This window comes from Ursus americanus, chromosome 3 (genome assembly GCF_024610735.1).
Source record: "Ursus americanus isolate L20-20 chromosome 3, mUrsAme1.1.p, whole genome shotgun sequence".
Lineage (NCBI taxonomy): Eukaryota > Metazoa > Chordata > Mammalia > Carnivora > Ursidae > Ursus > Ursus americanus.
In genome coordinates this window covers 38,140,895-38,160,110 of record NC_142129.1, presented here as the reverse complement: position 1 = coordinate 38,160,110, position 19,216 = coordinate 38,140,895, and the positions used below count along the sequence as shown (strand labels likewise).

General features: G+C 34.1%; 1 long non-coding RNA gene across 1 annotated transcript in view; it reads left to right on the top strand.

Moving 5' to 3' along the window:
- LOC123789061 (uncharacterized) overlaps positions 1-19,216 on the top strand; it is a 1,398,020-nt gene that overhangs the window by 1,052,102 nt on the left and 326,702 nt on the right. The window contains exon 13 of the long non-coding RNA XR_006778655.2: positions 14,965-15,112. This is a non-coding gene — a long non-coding RNA (uncharacterized LOC123789061). The remainder of the gene's footprint in view (positions 1-14,964; positions 15,113-19,216) is intronic.

Sequence of the window (19,216 nt, the reverse complement as noted above, 5' to 3'; positions counted from 1 at the left end):
TAATGCCCAGAAAAAAAAAAATTATATACATAGTATATACACACTTTATATATGAAAATATTTTTATGTATACTTTTTTCTGGACTTTAGTATATATGTATATAAATTATAAATGTATATGTGTATAATTGCATATGTGAAATATATATATAAATTATTTCTGGACATTAGTCATTGTAGTTACACATTTTGCCCAGTTTGTCTTTTATCTTTTCATTTTGATATCTAGAAATTTTATTATAATACAGTCAGTGTATCATTATTTTTCTTTGTAGTTTTTGATTTTTGTGTTTCCTTAGGAAAATATTTTCTTGTCCAAAGGCCAATTCCTTTATTTTCTTACAAAGTTTGAAATGTTGTTTTATACATTTAGCTACCTAATCCATCTGTAATTTATCTTTATCTATACCTACGAGTCTATAGATAAGTTTTTATAAGTACCCAAAACCTTCTATGTACTCTTCAGTAATGCTATGTAAATTTTTCCATACAAGCCCCGCATATTTTCGTGGCATTATACCTACAATACCATATGGATTATGTTGATATGTTAAGTGGATTTTATATATTTTACTTGGTTATATGTAACAATATGTAGTTATATGTATAAGAGTACTATTACCCACTAGTTCTAAGCATTTATTTGATTTCTTAGATTGCCTATTTAGAGAATCATATTACCTAATAATTTGGCTAGTGTATTTTTTTAAGTTTCTGCCTCTGTTTATGAGGGGACAAGTCTATAAATTAATAATGAGATGACAGGTCCATAAATTTATACTACAGTATATTAAAATAATATAGGCTACCTATTTTTTTTTTTCTTTAGACCCCATTACCAACTAGACACAACACAAAGCTTTTCATCACTGATAAATTTCTTAGTATCTTTGTGAAGAGCGTTCTTCGGACTTTTTAAGGCCTAGTTACGGGCTGTCTGAGCATGTTACTTACAAAAGATCCATCCCTCTAGATCCATATCCGTCAGACTTTAGACTTCTTTCTACTGTGCGCCAAGAAAGTTTCAGCACTTTGAGCTCATTGGCCGCAGGTCATCATTGCATCCAGATTTTAACAAACTAAACGTACAGATAATAAAAAATCTAAAAGACAGATTGGGTTTAAAAAAAAAAAAAGCTGTAAGCTGTATATCTGAAACATATTTAAACCAAAGTACTATGGATTGCAAATAATAGAGTTGGCAAAGAGTTTCTAGGCACATTCAAACAGGAAGAAGGCAGAAGTTGAAGCATTACTACCACACAAAGTGTTGTTCAAGCTTAATAGAACTACACAGGATAAAAGGAAACATTAGATTATGAAAAAAGATGTGAAGACATAGCCATTTGAATCCTGTCAGCCAAATATAATATAATGTCGGCCAAAATAATTTGGCAAGAAAACATCAGGGCAAAGCCTATTATAAATGCAAGGAGAACTTGATAAAAATACAACTATAATGTATATTTCCTTCAAATTTGGACAAAACTAATAGAGATAAAAGAAAGTGAAGGGATAGAAGAATTGAATAACACAATGAATAAAGTTGATTTGCTAGATACATTTAGAACCTCCTACTACTGACAGAGGGTGGATATGTTTTTGTTATGTCCAAGGAACTGTTAAAATTTTATGAAATATATGGCAACCTTAATAATATTTTTATGCATTAAACTTATATGGTAATGTGTATCAATTATATCTCAGTTTAAAGTAGAAAACTAATATTTTAAAAGTAGAAGTCTTCTAGTATATATATGCTTATCATAATAAAAAGAAAAATAGATATAAATAATAAAAAAAAAGGTGACCCAAATCCTTGAGTACTTGGAAATTAAGAAACACATGTAGATAAACTTTGGATTGAAAAGGAAATCAAAATAGAAATCGTAATTCCCTAGAAGCAATATGAAGGACATCACTCTGAAACCTGTAAGGCACTGTGAAAGCTACTCTAAGCGGAAACTTTATAACCTTGAGTGCCTTTATTATTAAAGAGCAAAGGGGAAAATGAGATGAAATTTATATTCAAAGAACATTGAAATGAACCAAAATATATTGGGAAAAGAGAAGTGATTACGATGAAAGCTGAATCAAATGGAATATAAACAACAAAAATTAATAGAAAGCTTTTACCTTGAAATGTGAAATAAAACACATAAATCTCTTTCACACTCAAATAAGAAAAATAAAAGCAGAACACAAGGAGGTAGTACTACCGTCAGGAAAAGGAAAGAATAGCCACAGGTACATATGAAAAAATAAAACACTTGTAAGTGGATACTAGAATCACTCTGTGGCAACACATTTTAAAACCTTTGGAATGGATGTTTTTCTCTCTAGCTGATCTGAGAAGTGAAAAAAATAAAACACCAATTATGAAAGAAAGACCAAGACACCAGGATAAAACAAGTTCATAGCAGAACTTTCTTTAAGCTTTAATATCAGATAATTCCAATATTATTTTGATTATTCCAAGCAGCTGAAAAATGTGGGAGAGCACACATTAATTTTATGAATCAAGTATATTTTGGTGACAAAGTCTGATACAGTAAAAAAGGAAAAAAAAATATAAACCAGCCTCACTTACACTGAAAAATTTTAACTGAAATATAAACGAATGTATTATAGTAGTGTATCAAAAAAAATGCACTGTGACCAAATAAGGTTTATTCCAAATGCAATGGTATTTCAATATCAGAAAACTTATATAATCCATTATATTAACAAATAATAAAAATAATGCAATCATATTATTCAGTCATAAAAAGGAATGAAATCTTGCCATTTATGACAACATGGATGGACCTTGAAGGTATTACACTAAGTGAAATAAGTCATACAGAGAAAGACAAATACCATATGATTTCTTTTACACGTGGAATCTAGAAAACAAACCAAATGAACAAACAAAAAAACCAGACTCTTAAATACAGAGAACAAAGTGGTGGTTGCCAGAGGGAACAGGGCTGGGGGAGTGGGTGAAATAGGTAAAGGGGATTAAGAGATACAAACTTCTAGTTATAAAATAAATGAGTCACAGAGATGCAAAGTGTAGAATAGTGAATATAATCAATGATACTGTAATAGTACTGTATGGTGACAGATGGTGACACTTAATTGTGGGGAGCACTGAATAATTTATAGAATTGTCAAATCACCATGTGGTACATCTGAAACTAATAAAACATTGTATGTGAATTACTCTTCAATAATATAAATAAATAGATAAATTACTTAAAAATCTCATTAAAACAATCATATCAATAAATGATAATCAATGAAATTCAGTAACCATTTCAAAATTAAATATACATATATTGTACCATTTCAATTGGAATGCAAACTAGATTTTCTACGAAAATTGAGCAAATGATTTACAATATGTGAAATTATAAATTTCCAAAAATTACTGTGAAGAGTATACAAATGAACAATAAGTAAGGAAGGTATAATTTGATAGATAAATATCACAACAAAGTAGAAAGCCACTATAATCAAATCAAGACAATATTGGCTTAGGGTTAGAGGTATAGAAAAGAGAATTCAGAAATAGATGCTGTAATATGCAAATTTATTAAATGACATGGCATTTCAACTCAGTGAGAATAAAAGAGGTATGTCATAAACACTGTTAGCACAACTGTCTAGGTATCTGGAAATAAAGCTCTCTAAAATATAAAATTTTAAAAATACCCAAATTCTGCAAGAGCATATAGAAAATTCAATACATGATACAGAGATGAGAGAAAAAAAAAATCAAGACTAAAAATTTAGGGGTACCTGGGTGGCTCAGTTGGTTGAGCATCTGATTCCTGATTTCAGTTCAGGTCATGATCTCAGGGTCATGAGATTGAGTTGTGTGTCAGGCTCCACACTCAGTGTGGAGTCTGCTTGAAATTCTCCTTGTCTTCTCTCTCTGCCCCTTCCCCCCTCTCACGTGCTCATGGGCTCTCTCTGTCTAAAATGAATAAATCTTTCAAAAACGACTGAAAATTCAGACTTTATGTGGGAAAGGAGGTACATGTTTGATTACATCTTCTTTATGAAGTCATAGGATTTATACTGTGTCAAGCACTGGTCTAAGCACATTCCCTGTTTGACTGAATTTTCTTAACTATGTGAAGTAGTTGTTATTGTCATCTCTGTTTTACAGATGGGAACATTAAGGTATAAGTCACACAGCTAGGAAATTCTATAGAAAAGAAATCATTAATAAGTCAATAGGCTAACAATAGATTTTGGGGAAATAGCTCACAACACAAAGGACAAAGGATTATCATCTGTGTACTACAAACAGCTTGTACAAATTGTTAAGCAAACAATGTGAGGAGAAACAAGTAGTCCCATTAGGCATAAAGGACATAAATAGGCACTACACGAAATAACACATCCAATGGTCAACAAATATAAGCAGAGAGACTTGAACCTACTGGTAATTAAGGGACTTACCAGTTAAAGCACTAACGATGTATCAATTATACGTACCACGTGCTAAATGTTAGTAAGAATCATAACACCAGTTACCTTTACTTGTTACTGTTTCAAACATTTTTTTCCCAGAGTTGAATTTTCCAGAAATCAGATCTCCTGTTTACCATTAATAAATTTCTACATAGAGCTATAAATGGATACAATATTTCAATAGAAAACCCTTAGGCAAGCATATCTAGTGTTCGCTTACATAGATTTGAGTACACTGCCTGACAAGTCAGTATACATAGTAACTCTGTAACTCTTTATAGATTCTATTCTTAGTGAGTATGTAATGGTGGGAGGGGCTACTCGGGCACTTAATAGGCACTTTCTCATTTAATCTTCCCCACAAACTTTTTAGGTGGGTACTGTTACAACTCCCACTTTACTTATGATAGATATGAGGTTAGAACCATTGGAGAACTTGACTATGTGTAATGCAACTAAATGGCAACCTCAGGATTTGAACCCTACTCCACCTGACTTTTATTTATTTATTTGTAATTACATTCAATTAATTAACATATGATGTATTCTTAGTTTCAGAGGTAGAGGTCAGTGATTCGTCAGTTGCTTATAACACCCAGTGCTCATTACATCAAGTGCTCTCTTTAATGCCTATCACCCAGTTACCCCATCTTCCCACCCACCACTCATCCAGCAACCCTTAGTTTGTTTCCTATAATTAAGAGCCTCTTATGTTTTTTTCTCATGATCTGATTTTATCTTGTTTTATTTTTCCCTCCCTTCCTCTATGCTTCTGTTTTGTTTCTTAAATTCCACATAAATCATATGATAATCATCTTTCTCTGACTGACTGATTTCACTTAGCATAATACCCTCTAGTTCTTTCCACATTGTTGCAAATGGCAAGATTTCATGTTTTTTTATGGTTGAGTAATATTCTTTTGTGTATATATACCACATCTTTTTTATCCATTCATCTATTGATGGACATCTGAGCTCTTTCAATAGTTTGGTTATGGTGGACATTGCTATTATAAACATTGGGGTGCAGGTGACCCTTCGGCTCACTACATTTGTATCTTTGGGATAAATACCTAGTAGTGCAATTGCTGGGTTGTGAGGTAGCTCTATTTTTAACTTCTTGAGGAAACTCCATTCTGTTTTCCAGAGTGGCTGTACTAGCTTGCTTTCCCACCAACAGTCTAAGAGGGTCCCCCCTTTCTCTGCATCCTCAGTAACATCTGTCATTTCCTGACTTGTTAATTTTAGCCGTTCTGACTGGTGTGAGATGGTATCTCGTTGTGGTTTTGATCCATATTTTCCTGATGCTGAGTGATGTTGAGCATTTTTTCATGTGTCTGTTGGCCATTTGTATGTCTTCTTTGGAGAAGTGTCTGTTCATCTCTTCTACCCATCTCTTGACTGGATTATTTGTTCTTTGGGTGTTGAGTTTGATAAATTCTTTATAGATTTTGTCAAGCTGACTTTTAGATCCCAAGTTATACTTCTTGCATGAAACAAACTGTCAAAGGTGAGTATACTTCTTTTTAAACACCGCACACCTATACAAATCCAGATTTTTTCTCTGTTATTGTTAAATTTTGATCATATGTTTGCTGCCAAAAAATATTTGTCTACTTGAATGAAACAAAACCCACTCTGTTTAAAATAAGCATTTCTATAGTTTCTATTATCAGTAATAAAACTATGCTTCATGTCCTTTGGACAAATTTAAGATTATATAAAGAAAATAAACAGGATAAATAGCTATAACAGTTTCTATATTTAGTAAAAGTAGAGTACATTTTTAAAGGTACCTAGAATTGACAAAATCTTGAGATTAACTAGATAAAAGTCAGAAAGAGTGTTTTAATTATGCAGTCCCTTTGATTTGCCAGAATAAGGTATCTTGGGTGATCATTGCAATTTTGAAAAGCGTGAATTTCCAAGCAACTCAAAAGGTAACATTTTTTAATTTGGGCTAGATCATGTGCTTGAGTAGAATTTTCCTTCAATTAATGAAAAGAAACATAACAGCAAAGTGAATGAAGTGTTACAGGGGCGAGAGTGAACAGAAGGGCTACACTGGAAGCAGCCTAGGCAGATAAAGAATGCCCGAGTGGTGAAATAGTCACCCAGCAATTATTTAAGAGAGACATGTTTATTAGTTGTTTTTAAAATGCAGATCAAGTAATAATTTCAAGCTGTCTCCAACGAAAGCGAAACTCAATAAAAATACATTTTAATTTTCAAAATCCTGTGTGTTAAATAAATGCAGAAGTCACAAAGAAAAGCCCCAGGCTAAGTGGGAAAGTTACAGCTGTAGAAATTAATTTACATGAAAGAATCAGGGAGCCTCCTTTTGTAATGGCTGCTACTAGAAAACACAACAGAGCCCACATACTCATAAAGAAAGTCAAGAATTCAGACAGGAGGCACTGACAGCTGCAATCACTTATTTTTCAAACTCTTGGTCATGCTACAGCATGCCTGCTAAATAATGAGGTAAGATGGTAAAAGGGGGGGGGGAAAGAAAGTTGATGAAAGAAACAGCCAGAAGGCCTTTAATACCTTTTCACATACCTACTGTTCAGATGTCCTTGAATTTTAAATCAGAATGTCAATGGAAATTAATTTCTTATCATTAAATTCCCAAAATGAATATTCCCTTTGGTGTAACCACCTCACCAAATAAACCCATACAAAGATAATTTTAAAGTTTTAATTAATTGTAGAAAAGAAAGGACTAATTTCATGATGCTTTTGTAAAAACACTATGAGACTAAAGTCTGACTAGCTCAGGGCCCAGTCCTTCAATTCCATTGAGAAGTTGTTAACTGAGATCCCACTACATTTTAGGGCTTCGGGGAATACCAAAGTTGAGTAAACTGTAGACCAAACTCTCACATTGCTTGTTTTTGCCTTCATACTTTTACTTTGGTATAAAATGACATGATCTCAAAAGAATCGGTTCCTCAACTAAGGTCCTGACAGCCCTTCATTTCTCTGTAGAAAGAGCTTCCTTTAAGGGTAGGCGGGTTAACCCAGGAAGTCCTGGACTTAGGTGTCCAAAGAGCTTTTAAGTCCAAAGAGTCAGAACTCTCTATCTCAGGAATATTTTTCTCAGGAGCATCTTTTAAAAATTCTGTTATCACATGACTTTTATTATTCAGAAACTCATTTGGTACTAGACCCAGTTCTGGTTTTTTGTTTGTTTTCTCATGACTCTCTTAAAAACTCTGGTGGTATTAACACAGAACACGCACAAAAATATATGTAGATATACATATACACATACAGATATATATACACATTAGGTATATATACACACATGTATAATTTGTTGTACATGTCTCTCTGTTCAAAGACTTTCAATATTTATAAATATTGAATAAAAATAAATTATACATTATAAATATAATAAAATATTTATAAATTATTTCACTATTTTTATCCTGGGTTTCAGGTAATCTTCACCTGTTCTAAAATTTCAGATGATATATTCAGCAGAGTGTCTGTGTAGTAGACATTCTGAGACCTTGCGTATATGAGATTTTTGTTTGTCTTCAGTCATGAATAACAACTTGGCTGAACATAGTGCATTTTTAAAAAATAAAATGTTTATCTCTACTTACTTGTTTTATCTATTATTTCTTCTCTTAATCATGTAGTTGTTTAAGTATAAGTGATTTCCACTGACTCCTTCTTTTCTTGTTGCCCCAAATCTGCTTTGCCTTTCCCCCTCCATGGAGTATGCAATATTGATCATCACAGATGATCTCTCAGTAGTAAATCTCCTTTCTTTTTATTCAAGCATCATTATCCAGGTGTATCTATAGTTTTGATCTCTAGTTCCAGTATCTTCGTCTTTTTATTCATAACCACGTCCCTTTGGATAATCCATTATGACCCCAAACTCAGCTTTTGTAAAGCAGATTTCCTTACCTCTCAAAACAAACATCCTTTTCTCAATTAATGATACAAACACTTTTCAATCCCCCAGGATGAAAACCTGAATTATTCTGTTTTTCCCTCTCCATTCCAAATCCTTTCCCAAGATCTGCTAATTCTTTAAAAAAACATCCATTGAAAGCATTCCTTCCTTCCTTTCTGTTTATTCCACAGAGAGAGGACACACAGGTCAGACTCTAATCACTTCAGGTAAAGTTTACAATAGTCCCGAGCTAGGTTGTTTGTGTGTTGGTTTGTTTGGTTGTTTTTTTGTTGTTGTTGTTTTGGTTTGTTTCTGTTTTTGTTTTTAATCTCTTGGTTCCCTCTCTCTAGTGCTAATTCTTGTATGACTGATCATAAAATTTTCTCCAGCATAATTTCTTTTGGAAAAAAAAGAATTTGCTATGGTTTCTCATTTCATATGAAATAATGCAGCCCAGAATTCCTTAGCTGGGAGCATAAAGTTCTCTGGAATCTGAGTTTAACCTACCTTTCAAGTGGATCTTTCAATTCCTTCCTTTTTCCTGGCCAGTCTATTCTTATCTTCAAAATGTCTTGGACACACTATATTTTAACCCATTTCTTATGCTATTTTCCAGATCTACCAAAGTTCTCAATGTGTTTGAAGTTTATTCACTTTTTAAAAAAAGATTTATTTGTTTATTTATTTATTTATTTATTTATTTATTTATTTATTTATTTATGAGAGAGAGAGACAGACAGACACCATGCAAGTGGGAGGGGGGGGAGCAGAGGGAGAGACTCTTCCAGCAGACTCCTCACTGAGAGTGGAGCTGAAGTGGTGCTTGATCTCAGGACCCATGAGATGATGACCTGAGCCAAAACCAAGCGTTGGACACTTAACTGACTGAGCCACCCAGGTGCCCTGAAGTTTATTCACTTTTAAGGCACAGTGTAATTTCCATATTGTTATTGTTAAGCTTTCCCTAAACATTTTACTTCATGGTGAAATCTCTATAATCTGGCATACTATTATTAGTGTCTAATCATGCTGAAAATATTTTGTGTGTGATCTTAGTGTCATATATGTATGGTGATACATACCCTGCTCTTATTATTACATCGTTTATGTATAATTAACATATAATTTAACCTCATAAATTAGTCTTAAGCTCTTTGAGGAAAGCACTGTATATAGCTCTTGTGCTCATTAGGATAGAGCCTTGCATACAGTTGATGCTCATTATATCCCTGTTAATGAGTAGATGCTCTAAAATGCATAAAAATGGAAACTATAAGCCATTAGACAGTAGAGTAGATAAATTTGAAAGAAAAATGATTCATTGAATGGCTCTTTAAGATAATGCAAGTACATAGAAGAGAAAATTTTTCTTGAATTTCCATCAATGTGAACCTTAATCTTATAGAAAATAATTCTGCAGCAGAAAGCTTAGTTGTGTTTTATATCTAGCAAGAGGAAAAGTTCCTGAATTCCTTCATGTGTGTTTGAAAATAAATAAGGTGATTTTTTTTTCATGCATTGATTCTAGCTATAAAGAAAACTGACTTAAATGTGAGACTGATGATTCTTACTACTGTTGGCAGCACAGTTCTTTAGAGAGTGGCTTCTTTGACGAGCTCTGAAAGACAGTCACCATCATTGCTTGAATCTGTCTCCAGAGTAATTTTGAAATTCCTATGCACATACACATACCTATAACGTGCATATACCACAAAATTTTAGAATTGGAAAGAACTTCACATATCACATAGCCCAATATATTTAACATTGAAGTGTATCAGTACATTCCCTTCAGTGGAAAATTGAGCTTTGTTTACTTATCAGGTTATGTTTTAACAAAACTTTTCAGGGGTTTGAGTGGATCTGCTGGAGTGAATCCTGTCAAGTCACCCATGAATAAAGATAATATGCTTTGAATTTCATTCTTCTAGGTGTGTCACTGATGCCTATAGAAATGAAGTGCTACATATTTTTAAGGTTTCCCACTCAATGGCACAGCCTATAATGTGGTTTCTAAAAATATGTCCTATTAAGATTCTCAAATAAGTGCTGCATCCAGTTTTGTCTACTTTTGCCTGCGACATTACTCAGAGAAGATCTACCCAATACAGAACATTTTCTATAAAAATACTTGGAGGGCTTCTTTAACTGAGGATTGTAAGTCAAGAACAAAATAAAATTTTGATAAAAAGAATGAAATTATGTATAATATATATGATGTATATATATGAGGCATATATAATTATGTTTAATATGTAATATTAAATATTATAAAATAGTATAATATACGATGTCATATAATGTGCATATATTATATATATATATGGTTCCTAAATGATCTGTAGGGGGAGAAATATATAAACTTCTAATGCCTTCACACTAATGAACTCTTAAAATGTTTTAAAGAACTAGTCTTTATTATGATGTGATTCATATTTCTCTTCTGTTTCTGTAGGGATGCATATAGTGTAATATTCTGGCATTTTCACCCTCTCACACACACACATGCCCACACCCAGACAAGAACCTTGATTTTGCAGACCATTCTTTTTTTTATGCACTTGCTCATTCTGAGTTCTGAAACTTTATCAAGCTTTAGCGTATAGTGCTCTCTCACTTCAAGTTAATAGCAAAATCCTGGACTTCTGCTTGGTTCAGTACTACTCTAGGATAATTTTTTTTCTATAACTAGGGAAACCTAGAGTTTCTTGTTTTTTCTCATCTTAGAGTTCTCTGTTATGGTTTGCATTCTGCATTCTCCAATCTGTCTTGGGTCTTTTGTGGAGAAAGCTAGCTTCTGATGAAGACCCAGGTTACAAACTGATCTTCTTTACTGCCATGTCATTGGCAGAATATTGGCTTCTGTGACTCAGTAGAATGTCATAAGTGTCCTATTTGGCTGCAGCACTACGCTCTTAGAGAGAAAATTCAACCGTTGATGTTCCCAATGTCACGAAGGCTGCAGATGGATAATTGTTAAACTGTAGTCTTCTAAATTCTCCAGTCTTTATTATTTTTTAAAGATTTATTTATTTATTTGAGAGAGAAAGAGAGAGTGAGCGGCAGGAGAGGCAGAGAGAAAAGGAGAAAATCATCAAGCAGATTCCTCACTGCGTGCAGAGCCGTGGAGTGCAACAGGAAGTCTTGATCCCAGGACCCTGAGATCATGACCTGAGCAGAAATCAAGAGTTGGGTGCTTAACCAGCTGAGCCACCCAGGCACCCCCATAAACCCTCGTCTTTAAAGGACTTTATAGCAGGCATGATGCTTTTAAGATGGAGTTAGATTCTTACGGGTCTTCAAACCTTATTTTTATAGCCATCAGGTTATGATTGTAGGTTGCATTGTATATATAGATAGATGGATAGAATTCTAACCTCATACAGACAGTCTGTTTAAGGGACCTCAATGAAAAGTCTAGTGTGGAAGTAAGACAAAGAACAGGGGATCTAAATGGTGCTCTGTTGAAATGGTGGAATTTCATCTGACAGGCTGCTTCTGTCACACGCAGTGCCGAAAGGCTTTGTTTGAATGTGAATCAACCACTACTTGGCCTAAGTTACTGCTGACCAGCAGGGGAGTTTCTCCCAGCTGTGGCTTTAGATAGAAACTCTCATTGCCCTATCTTTAGGTTGCCTCCAGTGATGTGGTGATTGTATTTGTCAGTGTGAAAAGATTGAGCCATACATGCATACTGATGAGACTAAGAACACATAGAGCATAATCCACAGCTAAGTGCACAGAAAAATTTGCTGTTCTGACCATCAGAGATAACAGATGAATGACACCAGGCCTTGACTCCGAAGGACTTTGGAGATTATTGGGGAAGAATGATGTGAAATAGGAAAATTAAAAGCAAGGTGTTAAATGCAACCAACTCAATATAAACAAAGCATCGAAAGACAACAGAAGATAAAAACTGCTATCTTTGCCTGTAGGAATGAAGTTGTGAAATTATTCTCTGACTAGACATAGAGAACCTAGTCAGTTTATGCAAAATCAGCTATTTACAGTTGTGAGTCTAAGAAAGGGGTTAGGAACTATAAACAAATATTTTCAGAGAACTCTTCATGGAACTTGTGGCTTGCGAGTGTTAAAAATGTGTGCTGGATGGTTGATTTGGGTAGAAGCTACCAGTGGGGTTCCTACCGTGTGAATGGAATAAACTGTGTGAAAATGATTTGTGTAAATATAGGAGCCAACTGAGGATATAGTCTTTGTAAAGTATTTTTATATACAGATTCAGTCTATTTTTCTCTATACCTTTTATCTTTTACCAATTTTAATTTCCATGTACTTGCAGGTTAAAAGCCTGTATTTCTCCCTTTGTTCTGGGGAGCTCAATTCTCTGTAAAATATGAGCTGCTTCCAGCAGTAGTCACAGGGAAACAAAAGCATGGGTGTTAAAACAGTGGAATTGGAAGATGAGAATGAAGAGGGAATACTGGAGAAGAAAAAAAAAAAAAAAATGACAGTGCTTTGCGCTGTCTCCAGGGTAAAAATGAAAGTATTTCATTAACATGTACTTAGATAATATTACATTCTTATAGTGCATATTTAAATTTGGATTTGAAAAAAAAACTACATCACAAGATTTTGCATCATCTAAAAGAATATCTTAATTGGTCCATCTGGCATTTGAAATAATACTCTACTTATTATAAAGCAGGTGTTAGACATTTTTGAATATTCCTTCCTTAATTAAAACTTAAAGGAAGTAAGATTACACTTTCTATTTTAAAAGTTAAAAATCTAGTTACTGGACATGAATAACAAAATGTATGGAAACATGATTTTTTAGATTAGATAACTGATTATGAGATAGTATTTCTTGAACTTTAATGTTTAACCTACTTTTTGTTTTGGATTTGAGACATGTAATAGTTAAGAGTCAATGTTTAGAGATCATTTATTTTCAAACTTTATCCTAACTAGGATGATGCAGTTCCATAACCACTTTTGAAAAGAGAGTTCATGATAGATTTGACTCTAGTTTTTGGCACTTTTTCCAAAGACAATGCATCTTTCATTTGATACTTCAAATCAAAAATGCATTAAAAATGTGTAGCCTGTTTTAATAGATGCTTTTTAGAAGATTCTCTCGGGATCTTTTAAGCTTAGGTTCTGCCACAATTTGCTAGGATTTTGAAAAGAACTTAGTGATCATTTAGAGAGTCTATACTACCCCTACAAAAATGAAAATCTACTTGGTTTGAACCTTCCGTATGCCCTATATGGAGATCAGAAGGACTGGAAAGATGATAGTACTATTCGGGTATATAGCAGGTGAAACAGCAATATGTAAAGAGTGTCTGTGTATCAAATTTAGAAAGACTGAAAGCTCCAGTGGTCTCTAGGGTTATTTTTGGCAAACTCTATTCAAAACATCTATTAATGTTTAATTAAGTAAATGGAATACAACAAGGGCCCAGTTCCTATGTTGAAGAACATTTTAAGCACTCCAGCTCTACTGTGTGCATGAATTCTCTACAGATTGGCTCTGGAAGTGACAACAAGCATCAAAGTAAAACAGACATTAAGCAAAATTCTATGCAAGGATGTAGACATTTTTAATGATACGGACATGGTTTCTGTTCTCTAGAATTTTATAATTATAAAAAGGAATTATATTGGATGTTTTTGGGTGCCAGAGAAAAAATGAAAATGTTAGTGCTCTGAGAAATAAACTGTGTATCAAATTTATATGTAATACAGAAATGGCATTATTAATTTAGACTAGATGATACAATTAAGGTTCAAAATAATTTCGGTAGGCTTTCAAAATTTAATAAAGACTGTAGATTCTAAGTAATGACAGCAAAAATACAGCATTAGGAAAGAAGTGGTTCAAAAGAAGCATATAGGAATAGTCTCTAGAGGAATGTTTAATTCAGTTAAACTAGTTCCTAAGAATTAAATGAATATTTGTTGATAAGTAAAGCATTTTGCTAAGTGTCTTAAAAAATACAAGAATGAGAATGCACTAATTTTGTCTTTAAGGAATCTACCTATGCATAAATGATTTATATGCACCGATATTCATAAATAAAATACACAGTATCTGTCATGTGATTGATTGAATGAAATAAAGTTAAATCAGTGAATGAATAGAGACGTGACAAAATTAATTCTACTTTGGGAGAATTTTCACAGAAAACTTTTTTTAAAAAATATTTATTTATTATTTATTTATTTGAGAGAGAGTGAGTGCATGAGCAGGTAGAGGGGTGGAGGGAGAAAGAGAATCTCAAGCAGACCTCCACTGAGCACGGAGCCTGACTCAGGGCTTGATGCCACAACCCTGAGATCACGACCTCAGCCGAAATTAAGAGTCAGATGCTTAACCAACTGAGCCACCCAGGAGCTCCAGAAAGTTAGCTTTAAGAAGGAACGTAAAAGAAAAAAAAAAGTATTTCAAAAACTAGATATAAGAATGCTCCAGACCAGCTCTGTCCAATAGAACTTTCTGTGATGATAGAAATATTTTATATCTATACTGTCTATTATGGTAGCCACATAATTCTCAGTTGAGAACTTGAAATGTTTGAATTGAATTTTTAAATGTATTTAATTTTTTTTAAATTTAGATTTAATGGCTACCATGTTGAACAACGCCACTCGGCAGAGAAAGTAGCACGAGTAGAAGCACTGAAGATTGAGAGAGCATGGGAACTTGTTTTGGAGGTGGCCGTTTTTCTGGTCTGGCAGGAGTAAAGCTGGGTGATGAAGTAGAAGGTAAGATTAAAAAAAATAACAGCTCAGTAAGATTTTGGAAGATTTTGCCTATTAGGCCATTATAGAATAGGCAATGAAAATTTAGAAGCAGGTTTGAGTCAGGTCCAACCCTGTGTTTGAAGAAGAAAACTGGTGGCAGTGTGAATCAAACCAAAGTGATCAAAAAAGTGGTTACTATTAGGGCGCCTGGATGGCACAGTTGGCTAGCGTTCAACTCTTGGTTTCAGCTCAGGTCATGATCTTGGGGTCATAAGATTGAGCCCTGCATCAGTCTCTGTGCTTGGCGGGGAGTCTGCTTTGGATTTTCTCTCTCTCTCTCTCCCCTCCTCTGACCCTCCTCAACCTCTAAGATAAATAAATCTAAAAAAAAAAAAAAAGTGATAACTAAATGTTAATACAAGTTATTTTAAGATATTAAAGCAAAAGAAGACAAAAGGACAATTGCAAAAAGAACAATTCTGAGGTAGATATATTTATCATATTGCCTTAATTTGTTTCCTCAAACTAAGGAGCAAACATTTGAGTAAAAATTATAAGTGCAAGTGGTCATTTTTGAGAGTTGCTGGAAAATGGAGGAGGGGGACCTGGGAAAAGATGGCAGCCAGTATTGGGAGTGTGACTAGGCCAGCTATCGATCCTGATGGGTAGCTGGAGTTCATTACTACAGGAAGACTCTGGGCCTCAAAATTATCTCAACAAAAGAAGAAGGGCACAATTCCCATCAATCTCTGGTTGAGAGCTATTTCCAGGGCATGTTAATTCCCCAGGACTTCTGGCCTGTTATACACTTGGAAAGAATAGTTTTCCATATTTTCAGGGAAAAAAATAACCCTCAGGAATAGAGATGCAGGTAACGGGATTTGGAAACCCTCAGGAAAATACTGAAATGGTAGCATCCGGAGTATGTAGTCAAGACTCTGACAGTGTCCGCTACACATACGAGTATCATGCTGGGTATGCCACACATTTTATAAAATGTTAAAGTATCTGTAAACATACTAACAGGTTTATTTCTTAAGTATGAATATAGATGGTATTCAAGTAAAAAATCTAAGAGCAATAAAAATATATTTATATTGGAAGAGAAATATGTATGTAGAATACTGACACATATTTAGTCAAAAGAACATAGATGAGATGATAGACCATTCACAATTGAAGCAAATTATGGTTTTTTTTGGAGCCAGTGGTTCTCAGAAAGTTTTCCATGGCTCTTTGGTGTCCTGCCAAGTTTTCACAGTATGCCCCACTTTTGATAAATATGTGAGGTTCACTGTTGCTATAATTGAATATATATTCTGTTATGACAATATCGATGAGCTGAAAGTGAGAGATGAGACATAGCACATTGTGAAGCTAGACACATGAAAATGTCTATTTTGGAACATGTAAAGAAGTCTGCTCCATGAACATAGGCAACACTTTGGTCAGTGAAATAAAGATTTTAACCTCAACTCTGACACAGTGTAAGACAGGCAAGCTTAACAACTAGGCAACTGAAGATGTGTTCATAGGCATCAGGTGTTATTATTGTTCTGTAGTAATACAGTATTTTAGTTATTCCTAACATGTTGTGGTTTGGATCCCTTTATCACTTTTCCACCAGAACTGTAATATACTAAAATATACCACTCAAAAACAAAACAAAAACAGTTTGAGAAATGTAAGCTAATGTGGGGAATGTTTACATGTGTTGTGCTGATATATCATTAAGTTGTGAATTTTTATGAATATTAATAACTAAAACATTTTTATCATTCAGTGTACGGTAAGTAAAGTAGAAATTTTCTTGGTTACTATTGATTTTACCAACAGACCCAGAAATGTTAGTAAGATACATCCATTACAAATTAGTTGTGGAATGATGGCCGATACAGGATTTATACCATCAAAAGTACACTTACTACCTAGGGTCATACCTCTTGCAATAAGTATATTTTCTAGGGAATCAAAGTTATTTTGCTAAAAGTTAGAAGGTAAATGAATATTTTATTATAATTCATGAGTCATGATTCATTATTAGTTATTAATACTGACGCTCTGGCACTTTCCATATCAACTCTGTGTGGAGGTTGGTAGTCTTCTGTAGATATTAGGTGCTTCATTATTCTGTACAAATTTCTTCACAGTTCATTGGCTATCAAGGCATGTTTCTGCCTTAAACATGGAACATTGAGAAAGTGTGCTTCAAAAATATCTCAAACTAAAAAAAAAAACAAAAAAAACAAAAAAAAAAAAAACCTCAAACTTACTGCATATTAATAACCACCCAAAGTTTAACTGGTCATTTTTGAGAGTTGCTGGAAAATGGAGGAGGGGGACCAGGGAAAAGATGGCAGCCAGTATTGGGAGTGTGGCTAGGCCAGCTATCCATCCTGATGGGTAGCTGGAGTTCATTACTACAGGAAGACTCTGGGCCTCAAAATTATCTCAACAAAAGAGGAAGGGCACTGAGACATTTATGCACAATTCCCATCAATCTCTGGTTGAGAGCTATTTATATATTGAAACATTATATATATGAAACATTACTTGAAGGATATAATAAGTACATTTTCTCTGTGTTGTTTAACTGTCAGTCATTTATTTACCACATTCACATTTTTGCCATGTCCAACTACCACCTGTGCTTAATATATTTAAAATGGCTCTATTTATTTATATGAATTTATTTATTTATTTATTTATTTATTTATTTATTTATTTATTTATCTATTTATTATTTATTTTATTACATTAAGTTAGCCACAATACAGTACATCATTAGTTTTTGATATAGTGTTCAATGATTCATTAGTTGTGTGTAACAATAAATGGTGCTGGGAAAATTGGACAGCTACATACAGAAGAATGAAACTGACCATTCTCTTATACTACACACAAAGATAAACTCAAATGGGTGAAAGACCTCAATGTGAGACAAGAATCCATCACAATCCTAGAGGAGAGCATAGGTAGTAACCTCTCCGACATTGGCCACAGCAACTTCTTTCATGACACATCTCCAAAGGCAAGAGAAACAAAGGCAAAAATGAACTTTTGGGACTTCATCAAGATAAAAAGCTTCTGCACAGCAAAGGAACAGTCAACAAAACTAAGAGACAACCCACGGAATGGCAGAAGATTTTTCAAATGACATTTCAGATAAAGGGCTGATATCCAAGATATATAAAGAATTTCTCAAACTCAACACCCAAAAACAAATAATCCAGTCAAAAAATGGGCAGAAGATATGAGCAGACACTTCTCCAAAGAAGACGTACAAAAGACTAACAGACACATGAAAAAATGTTCAACATCACTAGCCATCAGGGAAATACAAATCAAAACCACAAAGAGATACCGCTTTACACCCGTTAGAATGGCAAAAATTAACAAGGCAGAAAACAACAAATGTTGGCGAGGATGTGGAGAAAGTGGAACCCTCTTACACTGTTGGTGGGAATGCAAATTGGTACAGCCACTCTGGAAAACAGTATGGAGGTTCCTCAAGATGTTAAAAATAGAGCTACTCTACAACTCAGCAATTGTACCACTGGGTATTTACCCCAAAGATACAAATGTAGTGAAAAGAAGGGGCACCTGTACCCCAATGTTCATAGCAGCAATGTCCACAATAGCCAAACTGTGGAAGGAGCCGAGGTGGCTTTCAACAGATGAATGGATAAAGAAGATGTGGTACATATACACAATGGAATATTACTCAGCCATCAGAAAGGATGAATACCTACCATTTGCATCAACATGGATGGAACTAGAGGGGATTATGTTGAGTGAAATTAGTCAAGCAGAGAAAGGCAATAATCATATGGTTTCACTCATATGTGGAACATAAGCAATAGCACGGAGGACAATAGGGGAAGGAACATATCAATTTATTTATTTTTTTTTAAAGATTTTATTTATTTATTCGACAGAGATAGAGACAGCCAGCGAGAGAGATAATGCAAGCAGGGGGAGTGGGAGAGGAAGAAGCAGGCTCATAGCGGATCCCATAACGCCGGGATCACGCCCTGAGCCGAAGGCAGATGCTTAACCGCTGTGCCACCCAGGCGCCCCTATATCAATTTATTTTAAAAGGAAATATGTCACTACTGAAAACGG